The sequence below is a fragment of the Lissotriton helveticus genome, chromosome 4_1, assembly GCF_964261635.1.
Source record: "Lissotriton helveticus chromosome 4_1, aLisHel1.1, whole genome shotgun sequence".
NCBI lineage: Eukaryota > Metazoa > Chordata > Amphibia > Caudata > Salamandridae > Lissotriton > Lissotriton helveticus.
In genome coordinates this window covers 1,823,962,940-1,823,975,955 of record NC_136063.1, presented here as the reverse complement: position 1 = coordinate 1,823,975,955, position 13,016 = coordinate 1,823,962,940, and the positions used below count along the sequence as shown (strand labels likewise).

The 13,016-nt window shown below is 44.7% G+C and overlaps 1 protein-coding gene across 3 annotated transcripts in view; it reads left to right on the top strand.

The window, feature by feature from the left end:
• The window catches only part of SYTL4 (synaptotagmin like 4), a 964,177-nt gene that overhangs the window by 522,789 nt on the left and 428,372 nt on the right, over nucleotides 1-13,016 (top strand). The window lies entirely within an intron of this gene.

The following is a 13,016-nucleotide window of genomic DNA, read 5'->3' as shown; positions in this document are numbered from 1 at the left end:
TAAGTCCCATAATACCACTGTAGACTGATTACAGTACAACACAGGTGCTAGCCTATAACGGCAAACCTGAGTGACCGTGCTAAATCTTAATAATAACTGTATAAAAAAGCAAATGACTAAACTTTAGCCCAGTACAAGTTTTATCTCCACTTACTTTGTGTTCATTATAAACTGCACAATCAAATCCAATAGTTAAATAAAGAGTTGCAGAGAACCATTCCTAGAGTTGTGGCTCGGTATCCACTCAATCAAGAGAGTTTTCTTCAGGAATGACTGGCCATTTCATGCCTGTAAATGTAATGCAGATAATTTAGAAGCCAGCAAGGTCGGCAGAACAAGAGTGAAATGTTGACTGAAACACAATGGCTGTAAACTTCCTGTTGTGACCTGTGTCAATTGTTTCTTTTCAAAGGATACCTTTTACAATAGTCTTGAAAATCTTTTGTTCCCTCTGTGATCTTGATTGTTAGTGAATCTTTAGAATGTGACATATCACTGACAACCTGCTGAGCTATCCTCACTCATTGACCAGATTTCGCAAGAGGCTCCCTGAGGGTTTTGTTTGCGTCCTTCCTATTGGCTTTGCTTTGCTGCCTCTTGATGGGAAAAACAAAGTGATGTAATTGGATAAATTGCCTGATTGCCAGAGAGCCCTTTGTTGTGCAATTTAATGGGGGTACGCCATTTTTAGGGTACCACCATTTGTCAGTGATGTATTGAACAAGCACTTTGAATGAAGGTAGTAAGCTTAGACTTAGAAAAAACGATATATGTATCTTTTCAAACCATCTTTCCCTTGAAGTAATGATTATAAAAAGAGAGATGGGGAAATACATTCAAGGGAGAGCGAGTACATCAAATGTTTCAGGGCATAGATCACGAAGCAGTGGTGTTACCTAGTGATTTGATAATGATACAAAAACAATAAATTATCTCTCACTCAAACAAGCATTGGCATAGCCAATAGGTCTCGCATTGGTGAAAGTTAGAGCAATTGGTGTTGTAAGTGCGAACGTTTTTTACTTATGTGTTTTGGTTTATAGTTGGCAGAACCTTTTTGTACTGATATGACCACAATTAGTCAAGAGGCTGCAGGCTGAGTCTGGAGGGCACAACAGAAAAGGGCTGGAAGTGGAACTTCTGCTTAATTTGGCTTTAAACCCTCATAAAAGGGCTCCAACTGAGAGCTTGTGAATGGATAAATGCAGCGCAGGAATGGAAGCTTTGGAATCCTGCCACAAAATAAAATTCATGTGTTCATTAAATAAAAGGTGCACAAGGTGATTTACGAAATGCCGCATTTGCTATGTGTGGGTTAGCGACTTAAAAGGTTTAGAAGGGGAAATATTCTCCCAGCTCCTTCTGCTTGAATGCCAATTAGTTTAAACAGCTGCTGGGAGAGGAAATGGGGGATCGGAGGAGGATGGGCAGGGAGTGCGTAAGAGGCTGGCTGTCTGCAAAGTGTTGGGAGTGACTCTTGGGAGCGTCCCAGCACTGAGAACCATCTGAGCACACACATCGGAATAGTTTATTTTCCTTACCCCAACAAATAGATGGGCCTATATTCCTTCCTACTATGCTGCGTGTGCAGCCTTCCCGGGATGCTGGTGGTCTTTTGTTGTAGAGAAGGGCGCAGCAGTTTTGAATTATTTGGTGCTTTGACTTAATACAGAGCTCACGCTAGATGTCCTACAGCCTCAAGCGTTGCTTGTAGATTTCCAGCTACAATGAGAGTTGACCTGCCCTGCCGTTACTGCGTTGCCCCTGCTTCCTGCCGGGCCGGACTTTTATTCTGCCATGGAACAGCAACCGGCAACAGTGTATCCTGGGTGTCTAATGCGCAAGCGTAATTATTGGACGGAGGCTGATTTGCCAGGAGATGGCTGTTTGCGTTAATGCGTTTACTTTGCTGGTGCCTTTATTATCTCCTAGGCATAACAGGCTGCCATCAAAGGGCACTTCCAAGTTTTAACATCAGCAACAGTACACGAGACAGCGGGCTTTGGTGTTTTGCAATACCATGCAGCGTGTGCATCCTTCCTGGGAAGCTGATGTCCTCTCGCTATGGTGAAGTGTGCTGCAGTTTTGAATGATTGAGTGCTGTGCCTGAATACAGAGCTCATGCTAGACACCGTAGAGCCACAAGCATTCAGTTGGGGAAACTGAGCGCAGCAAAAGAAATGATGCAAAGCTGCATTGTTAAAGATGAAGTGCTGCATGCCACGCTGCAATAAAAAAAAAAACTAAGTTGAGCAAGCCACGCACAACAAAAGAAAAGACATGTGGCTGGCATAGTTATATATCAAGTGCGGTGTGCCGCACTGCAAAAAAATGTTCTACATTTTTTTTTACCTTGCACGCACTCCTACGGAGCAGCACACACTAATGAAACTGTAACCATTAAATAAAAGAAAGCATCAAAGAAAGAAAGAAAGATACTTTGGAGGGCATGACCGGTGAGCTGAACCAAGCACAGCTGTTGGCGACTTGGTGTGAGGCATTCACTTTGATTAAACAAGGCAGCGCTGGAAGGAAGGAGAAATGCGAGTCACGACCGGAGGCCGGCCGTGAAAACAATGCAGCCTCCTGAAACTGAAAGCACGGCCGGCTGTGAAAGCCTTTGATGCCGCAGGGGGTGGAGCGGCAAACTGAAAGCACGGCCGGTCGGCCGTGAAAGCCTTTGATGCCGCAGGGGGTGGAGCGGCACCAAGCTGGGCAACAGATGGCTGACGATTTGATGCTGTGCACGCGCATTTTAGGTCAATGCGCTTGCGCATTGACCTAAAAGCGCACGGGCACAGCACCAAATCGCCAGCTAGTTAAACCTCTGTTTAAGCCCCTTTATATCTCGCTCTCGCTCAGTGCGCATGCGCATTTAGATAGGTCGCTCGACCTAAAAACCAATGTAACAAAATGATGTATATGTCTGTAAGCAGCAAACTTATTTCAGTGAGGAACAGTTTATTCAAAGCTGTGTTTGCTGGAAAAGGCAGTCTGTGTTACGGTAATTTAAGGGATGTGCGAAACTAAGTAAAAACAAAGACAGTTTACGTTGCTAGCTGTGCTGTTCTATTTTGACAAATCCACATAATTTGGTACGCAGTATATATATATACTCAAGTTGGAGTTTATAAAATTATTTGATGATTGGTCATTGCAGAGCAAATGTTTTAGGGCGGTTCCGAAACGTTTGTTTCCCATGTGAAGATTTTGCCCAATGATAACTAAAAAAAAAAACAGAACAAATGTATGAAACATTGAAAATGCACACCAAGGTCACTGGATTGTGTCAGGTTTTGTAATTTGGTTTAAATGCCACAAGCATTTTCTCAAATATTCACTATACAATTGTATAACCGTATATATTGGCAGCTGTGACCCAATTTTCAAAGTGAAAATGAAGCTTAACTCAAATCGATCAACTGAGAAGGACTGATCATTTTGGCTTTGGCAGACAATCCCTGGTTTGGTATGTGGACCGGAATGTCTTGAATCTTCTTGTAAAAGTATCTTTTTAAGGAAAATTTGAGTGATTACCAGGTAGGCAGAAAATGCCTTTTTAGAGGGGAGAAATACAGCTAAATTTGGAAGAGGATTGCCAAACTCATCTTTAGTATAACAGAAATGCATGTTTTTTTTTTATTTTGCTTCTGCAATTGTAAGACTGCATCGCCACTGTCAGCAGTTAGATGACCTCTGTTAGAAATGGGGTCTCTAGCTGGCAGAGGTTTGCACCTGAGTGATCATATGCGGCAATGAAAAGGAACACATTTTAATCTTGTTAATAGAGCTGCATTGTAATACAAAAATAGATACAGAAATGAAAATCCAAAATTGAAATTAAAGGATACCTAATCCAAGACTACAGTGGGGCAAAAATGACATAACTGATGATCTGAACAATACGATCTTGTGGATCAAGTAGATGATGTTCAATGTCTCATGTTAATCTGCACAAGGCGGACTTCCTTACAGTTCTCTCTCCACACATTTCCAGAGGAAAGTTTGCATATTTGTCGCAGTTAATTGTTTTGCATTTTGCCCCAAAAAGCTGCTTTGTTCTATATCATATGCTGTCTGAGATGCAGAAATGCCTTTCGCTGCTAGGCCTTTCCCCCTGTGCTAAGCCTTTTTTGTGGCTTTTTGGGGTAGTTTGCGTTTAGGTCCCTGAAACTTTTTGTCCACATAAGGTAACCACGCCAAATTTGCTTCCTTTTCTTCCAGCATCATGGGGATTTTAAAGGTACCCAGGGTTTATGTTTTCCCCTGGAGGGGACCCAGAAATTGGCCAAAATATAGAAAATTTCTTTTGGTTTGGGAAAAATTGGGAAAAAGTGCTGCAGAAGAAAGAGTCTAGTTTTTCCCCTGCAAATGGTGTCAACAAAGGGTTTGTGGTACACAGTTTTGGCATTTTACTGGGACATAGCCTAGTTTTGCTACTTTTTTGGCTTTCTACCTCCTTCTAGTTAGTGGTAGTAATAAGTGTGAAAGCAATAATGGATCCCAGAACGCTATATATTTCTGAAAAGTAGACAACATTCAGAATTCAGCAAGGGGTCCTTTGTGTAGCTCCTTCAAAGTCTTTTTATAGAAACTAACGGTTGAAAATAAAAAAAAATTGAAAATGAGTGGAAAAAAACTGCCATTTCTGCCAACGTTTTCACCTCTAACTTCTTATAAGTATGACAGATGTTTGAAAGCAATATACCGTCACAACCCTTCTGGTTGTGGAGATATATAGGGACCTGTAGTTTCACCAAGAACCTGAGGAACTCGGAGCCAATAACTGAGCAGCGTCTTGCAGTGGTTTTTCATTGTGTACCCGGTATATAGCAATTCATTTGGTAAAATATAAAGAGTGAAAAATAGGTATCAAAGACACCTATGTATTTCCGAAATGGGAACAAAATATAGAGTTTAAAAAGAGTAGCTATTTGCACATCTCCGAAATTGTGGGTACCCATACTAGCCTGTGAATTGTAGGACATTTTTCAAAGTGACTTCATTTTACACATTGTCTTAAATTAGTTAGGCAGAAATGTGCAGAAAGTCAATAGGTAATAACAGTTGCTCTACAATTCTGAGTTTCTCGAAGTCTCCCGATAAAAATGGTACCTCACTTGTGTGGGTAGGCCATGTGCCCACGACAGCAAACAGCCCAAAACGCAACATGGACACATCACATTTATACAGTGAAAACAGACCCTTTTTTTGCAAAGTGCCTAGCTGCAGGTTTTGAACCCTAGCTCTGCTGGCACCTAGGAAAACCTAGTTATGTGGGTGGGGCAAGGGCCTGTGACTGGGAAGGGCCAAAAACGTAGTCATAAAGGGTATAGCACAGCGAATTCTAGGCGCTATGTTTAATAAAAAGGTTTTCAACCAATTCTGCATTGGACACCCACACAAGTGAGAGATCATTTTAATAGGGAGACTTAGGGGAACATTGTGGGGTAGGACATTTGTGCCAGCACGGCGATCTCATGCAAAAATATGTGGAAAAAGTGATTTTTTTCAGCTACATTTGAGGTGCACAGGGAATTCTGGGTAATAAAATGTTAGTGGATCCATGCACGCCATACCTCCCTGTACCCCCAAATTAGCTTATCAGCTCATTTCAGTTTTAGTTTCTGTGCAATTACATCATTACACAGAAACCAAATAGACAGCCTCGGGAGCTGGTGAAGCCCTGACCCAGCTCCCAATGCTGTTGGGGGTGGAGGGAATCCCTCTGGTGCCCGCACCAGAGGGATTCCCTGTGCCATGTGATGCAACGGACGAAGGCACTCCGACATACATGAGGACTGGTGCGTCGGACAGCCCGGGGCCGTCCAATGCACCAAAAGGGTTAAGGGCTCTAAAAGTGAGTAAGGAACAGAGATCCAAAAACTCAGGTTAGTGGTATTCCAGTATGTTGTGCTGTTAGTGGTAGATTACTTGTGTGGTACAGTGTACTATCAGGCATGATTCCTGGTGGTGCCCACATATTTGCTGGTTATTTAAAGTGCCTGGAAGTAGCTTTGAAAGATGACTATTGAACTGACCAATCCTGCTGTCATCTTCCTGGGGTGAGAGTCCACATGAATGCATCTAATTTAACTTCATTCAGTAAGCTGACCTTATATGTGTATCGGACATGGGGATGGCCTATGAATGTGACTTGTGTTCCCTATACACAGGACCTGGCCTATGGCATTCACATATGTTCAAATTTAACAGTACCTGGTTGTTGGAAAATGGCCCTCCATGAAGGGTCACCATAAACATTTTGCCTTTCTCTTCCTCTATTAGCTAAATTCTTTTTGTTGGCCTTAGGACTCTGAGCACTTTACCACAGCTAACCAGTGCTAAAGTGCATGTGCTTCTCTTCTCTAATCATGGTATAATGGTTTAATACCGATTTGGCATATTTAGTTTACTGTAAAGTAGTATCTCATGCACCAAGGGCCTGTAATCTAAATGCTAGTAGTGGGCCTGCAGCACTGGTTATGCCACCCATACAAGTAGCCTTTCCAAGCTGTCTCAGGCCTACCATTGCAGGGCCTGTGTGTGCAGTGTACTGCCACTTCGAGTTGCTATTTAAAACCATTTGCCAAGCCTTAAACTCCACTTTCTATTACATATAAGTCACCCCAAAGTAGGCCCTAGGTAGACCTACGGCCAGGGTACTATGCAAGTAAAAGGTAGGGCATGTACTTTTATGTTTTGCAAGTTCTGGTAGTGACAAGCAGCATATTTCGTTTTTCACTACTGTGAGGCATACTTCTCTCATAGGTTAGCATGGGGAAATTCCTCGATACACATTTAAGCTGTAATTCCTGATCAGAGAGGAGTAACTTTTTCATGTTTTTGTTTGGAATGGTATTGATAAATCGTACTCACTAGTAAAGTTGGATTTAACTTTACTGTTTTAGAACTGCCACTTTCAGAAAGTGGACCTTTCTCTGGACTTACTGCTCTGTGTGCCGGACACCCTGTCTCCAATACATGTCTGGGGTTGGTGACAGCTAGACTTTGTGTATTCCTCTAGACAGCCACAGCACAGGATGGATAGGTGTCCCTGAGTACCCATCTACATTATTATTATTATTATTTATGGATTTTGTAGAGCGCACGGCTACCCCCAATGGGGGTGTCCCGGCGCTAAAAACTGATTGGCAGAAAAGAGAGGAAGTAGACTACACAGATACAAAAAGCCAAGTCTTCAGGCGTCTGCGGAAAATCACTTCAGATGGGGCAAATCTAAGATCAATAGGAAGACTGTTCCAGTATTTGGCTGCAAGGACGGCAAAAGCTCTGCCACCCATTCTTGTGCGACGGAATCTAGGCACACACATTAGGCGCAGATTGTTAGAGCGGAGATCCCTGACCGAGTAGGACAACCTCAGTCTTTTTCTTAAGTAGTCTGGGCCAGATCCATTCAACGCTCGAAAGGCGAGAATGAGCGTTTTGAACTTAATTCGGTTAGCTATAGGCAACCAATGAAGCTCTTTGCGAAACGCCGAGATCGAATGTCTGTAGGGAATGTTACCAATCAATCTTGCGGCCGCGTTCTGCACCACCTGGAGACGTTCAATTTGGTACAGAGGAGCCCCTACATATAGACTGTTCGCGTAATCCAGGTGGGAAGTAATTAAGGCCTGGGTGACAGTTCTACGTGCATCCATAGGTAAAAAAGGGAAAATCTTCCTCATCATTTTTAATTTGCCATAGCAAATCGACGTGACCTTATTGATTTGGGGGCTGCAGGATAGTGTATCATCGAATATAAACCCCAGGTTACGGGCAGAGTGAACCGGGGTTGGCGGAGGGTTGAGAATCGTAGGCCACCATAAAGAAGGTGGAATGGTCATTTTTTGATTAAAGAACAGAACCTCCGTTTTATCGGTGTTTAGTTGCAGATGGTTAGTGGACATCCAGGAGCAGATTTCGCCAAGACAGTGGCGAAAACTGGAGAGGCTGGAGTCAGAGTGATCGCTGAAAGAGAATATAAGCTGAGTATCATCAGCATACGAGATCACTCTGACTCCGCAAGCCTCTACTACCTTGGCCAACGGGGCAAGGTACACATTGAAAAACAGGGGGCTTAACGCTGAGCCCTGTGGGACTCCGCGGACCAGAGGTTTGCATTCTGATTCAAAAGGTCTGAGAAGAACCCTCTGCGATCGCCCTTGGAGGAAGGAACCCAGCCATGATAAGGCAACGCCACTCACTCCAATCTGCTTCATACGGTCAAGGAGGATTTTATGGGACACCGTATCGAAAGCGGCGGACAGGTCGAGGAGGACCAGCATGGCCTCCTCGCCCTTGTCCACACACTCTCGCACAGTCTCTGACACTTCAAGCAGTGCGGTCTCAGTGCTGAAACCAGCACGGAAACCGGACTGGGAATCATGCAGAAGAGAGTAAGTCTCCAGGTATTCCGCTAGTTGAAGTTGGACTGCCTTTTCCAAAACCTTAGCAGGTTTGGGAAGCAGAGAGATAGGCCGATAATTACTAAATTGTGTAGGGTCGGCATCAGCTTTCTTCAAAATGGGTACCAGCAGAGCTTCCTTCCAGGCTAAAGGGAACTGGCCTAGTTGTAAAGAGGCGTTCCAAATGGAAATAAGAGGCTCTAACAGTAAAGTGGCCAACTCACTCATGATTTTAGGGGGGACCGGGTCCAAAGGGGAACCTGATTTGCACTGTAATAATAGTTTATGTGCAAGATTAGGAGTGAGGTCCTTAAAAACAGCTAAAGTAGGAACAATGTCCTGGTTAGTTGAAACCGGGATAAGGGAGAGGTCCAGAGTACCAGCTGGAGGGAAAGAAGCAGCAATTTTATCGATTTTTTCTTGAAAGAAGTCTGATAGTCCGTTACAAAGAGACTGACTAGCAAGATTAATGGGTGTCAAAGCAGGGGGTTTGACAAAGTCCTTGACAATTTTAAACAGTGTTTTTGCCGAATTGTCTGCGTCTTTAATTTGTGAGGTGAAAAACTCTTTCATGGCTAATTTTCTTGATTTGGTGAAATTCCTAAGGGCCATTCTATAGATAGTTTTTGCCTCAAGGTCGTACGTAAGTCTCCATTTACGTTCGAGTTTTTTACAATGGCTTTTTTCTTTACGTAAGGCATCTGAAAACCAGGGAGCAGAAGGGCGAGATCTAGCAGATGACATCGCTATACAAGGGGCAATTTCATCGATCGCCGCCAATAGAGTGGTGTTAAACTTAGTAACACAGGTATCAATATTTCCTGAGCTTAACTCAAGAGGGCAATTGAATATTGGCTCTAGGGAAGTACAGGTGACCTTATGCCATTTTCTTCTCTGGCCTGGCCCTGGTTTCACCGGGAAGGGAGCCTGAGGGATGGGAATGTCAAACGCAAGCAAGAAGTGATCGGACCATGTAAGGGGGAGAGAAGGGTGCGTACTAGTCCCTGGGAGGTTGGAGAAAATAAGGTCTAGCGTGTGGCCGGCTACATGCGTCGGACCATGGATGAGTTGCGTCAGGCTCAGACTCTGAAGAGAGTCGAGAAGACGGATGGCTTGGGTACAGGTGGGGTCATCAACGTGGAGGTTAAAGTCACCCAGAACTATAAAGTGAGGGTGCTTAAGGGAAAGGTCCGTGATGACATGTACCAGTTGTGACAGGGCTGAGGGAGAGGCTTTAGGGGGGTTGTAAACTAGAATACCGGTAAGATAAACTGCGGCAGAATCCGCAACAGAGAAATAAATGGCTTCAATCAGACCAATATTGGTGATTTTCTTAATGATAATATTCAGGTGGGTTTTAAACAGGATGGCAAGTCCACCTCCTGTCTTTCCCTCCCGGTTGGCGCCTAAATAGCGATAGTCTGGAGGGGTAGCTAGAAAAATGTCTGGATTTGAGGTATCTTTGGTCCATGATTCCGTAAGGAATAATATATCCCAACAGTAAGTAGTGAGGGTCGACCAGATTTCATTGGCATGCCGGGGCAGGGAGCGACAATTAATCAATGCTAGTTTTAACGGGCAAGAAGACAAAACGGTGGGAAGAGGGAGGGTACATTCGCGCCATGGGGGAATCAATAAGGAGCAATGGGAGCATTGAAAAGAACGGCCATCTAAATCAATGGGGGAGCAGCGGTCAGATAGAGAACATGAGCCCGCTCCTACTAATATCAGCTGATCTCTGGTCCAACTGATGCCGGTCTCTCTCACACCCAGGGCAGGGGGACTGGCCCTAGGCCCGGGACAGGCGCGGACGGGCGCAGACGGGCTTGCCTTAGGCATTCTGATTTTTTTGCCTTTGGAAGATGAAAGGGAGGGGTTCACACTTCACTTGAATAGGTGGTGTCCTGTCCCCACACAAAGGACTAATTTGTGCCACATAGATAACCTGGCAGACAAGACTGGGCTGAAAAGGGGAACCGCTGCACTTCAGAGAGCTGTTTTGAAGTCACCCCCCACATCAAAGGCACTTTGGGTATAAGTACTGGGTCTCTGACACCATAAAACCAGACTGTGATAAAGAGACCTCCCAGAACGTTAGGTGAGAACAAAAGGGGTAGTAACACCTCTTCTATTTATTCATTGAATTTAAGGTGCAGTCTTAGCATTAGGACATAATCTAAATGCAGGACGATATCCAGAACACAAGTGAAGCAAATAATAAGTCCGGTAGCCAATCCTGCAGGTCTCCTTCTGTCAGGTATCTTCCTTTCAGCTCCTTGGTGGTTTCCCAATTGGCTTTGTGTCCCCAGAAGAAAGCAAAGAAACACAAAACAACCACCGGTCAGTCCTCATGCTTATTGCGACATTAACATTGTGCTGACCCTTCACCTGAACATGCTACCACCACGGTCTGTGAGGGAACAGGGCTGTGAGGGATAGTAGCGGTCCTAAATTGTGCCCGACTTACATATGCCGCCCCTCCCTTTCTCACCTCCCCGCCAACCTCCTCAAGAATTGCAGAAATGGCACTTGCCTGAGGCTACGGTACTCTGGGACCGTAGCGTTGGGTAACTCAGCTTCCTGCTTCTCCTGGGGACATCCGGATACAGACGCAGTGGGTGTTGGGGATACCTCCCTCTTCAGTTCCTCTTGTCCAGGGCTCCAGCGGGTTCTTTGGGCGAACAGCTCTCACGGCTGACACTGGTCCCATCCTTTTGCCTCTCTTCCGATGTCCACCGTCTCCACCCCGCTCGCCTCCTTCCAATTTGCACCTTCTTCTCCCTGTGTCGACGTCCGGTCCTCTTTTCCCCTATCGCCTGACATCAGTCCCGCGACGGCCAACGTGTCTATCCCGCTATCCTCCTTTTCCGGCTGGGCCGGCCCGGACGCCATCTTGGAATGCACGAAGGTCTCGTCCTCGGCGATGTCCCTGTTACACAGACACTTCTAGATCTTGAACTGAGCCTCTGTCAGAAGGACTGCTGTGCTGCTTAAAGGACTCTTCTCTGCTCTGCAAACTTGGAAGGCCTGCATTTCTCTTGTGTTGCCTTAATACCTGCTGCTCTCTGACTCTGCTGAAGGAGAGACAGCTGGAATATGCCTTCACTCCAAATGATCTCCAAGGGCTTGTTAGCTTGCCTCCACTTGCTCTGGGAAATCAAAGTCGCTGCTCCTGTGCCTAACTCACTGGGTATGGCACACAAACTTGCAACACAAATTTTGGTCCATCTCCTGTCTCTCTGTAACCGAGCTGGGGTATCGGCGCATTTGCAGGAATAAACACAGCATATCGTATGGGAACCACCGCTTTGCCTCCAGAGATTGACGCATCGGACAGCGTATCAACGCTGCTGCAGCTTGGTGAGATCGATGCATACCCTGTGTGGCAGATTCCGGCTTATCACTTGACAACTCTAGACTCCAGCACCCATCTCTGGAACTGACGCGTCGCCTTCATTGAATGGCGAAGACGGACGCATCTCGCTGTTTGCAACCAAGAAAGGTACTTTGTTCACCTAGGCTTGCATGGGTCCTGTAGCCAGCCTCCACTTCCACAAGGTTGGCCTGAAGTTTGACTTTGCACCGGTCCAGCGGGACCTAAAGTAACCTTTTTAGCTCTACTTTCTTCTAAGCACTTTATATTACATTTATTCTTTTAAAATTAAACATCTCAACTTCTATACATTGGATCTTTGTCGTTTTGGTCTTGTTTTGTTTGTAATATAATCTAGTTTTTTAAACATGTGTGCATTCTTTTTGTGGAGGCTTTTTATGATGTATTGTGTGTGTGTGTGTGTGTGTGTGTGTGTGTGTGTGTGTGTGTGTGTGTGTGTGTGTGTGTGTGTGTGTGTGTGTGTGTGTGTGTGTGTGTGTGTGTGTGTGTGTGTGTGTGTGTGTGTGTGTGTGTGTGTGTGTGTGTGTGTGTGTGTGTGTGTGTGTGTGTGTGTGTGTGTGTGTGTGTGTGTGTGTGTGTGTGTGTGTGTGTGTGTGTGTGTGTGTGTGTGTGTGTGTGTTTGTATATCTATATTTATGAGGACCAGAACATGTTTGCACACCAACGCTATGAGGACCAGTGCGCTATGAGGACCGGAAAGCCGGTCCTCATAACGTTTACAGTGCTTACATACTGAGGGGATCTCTCTCAGCTGTCTGAGTGAAATTTTGGAGAGGGCTTCATAATTCCTATTTTTCAGACAGTGTGTGTGATGAATGCCCTCCTATACACACAAAAATATTCTCTCTCTACACACACAGACAGTGCAGTTGCTAAGGACAGAAAGCAACCAATCAGATCAGGGGTGTGTCTTCCTGGTCCTCATAATATCAATAGAAGTCTTAAAGTGTGTGTGATGTTGCAGGTTCCCATACTGTCAGTAGAAGTCTAGGAGAGTTTGAATATATCCTTCTAACCTTCAGAAAGTGTATTTTAATTTATCACTTTTGCAAAAAAAAAAAAAACATTTTTAAAGCTGGAAACCCAGCTCTAAACATTATAAATCCTAACAGCCAGAGTTTAAAAAGGGGGATTTTTTTGTGTGACATAGGCTCGGAAGAAGAAGGGGTTTTGAAGACTCCAATGATGTGTGTTTTTTATGAAAAGTACTA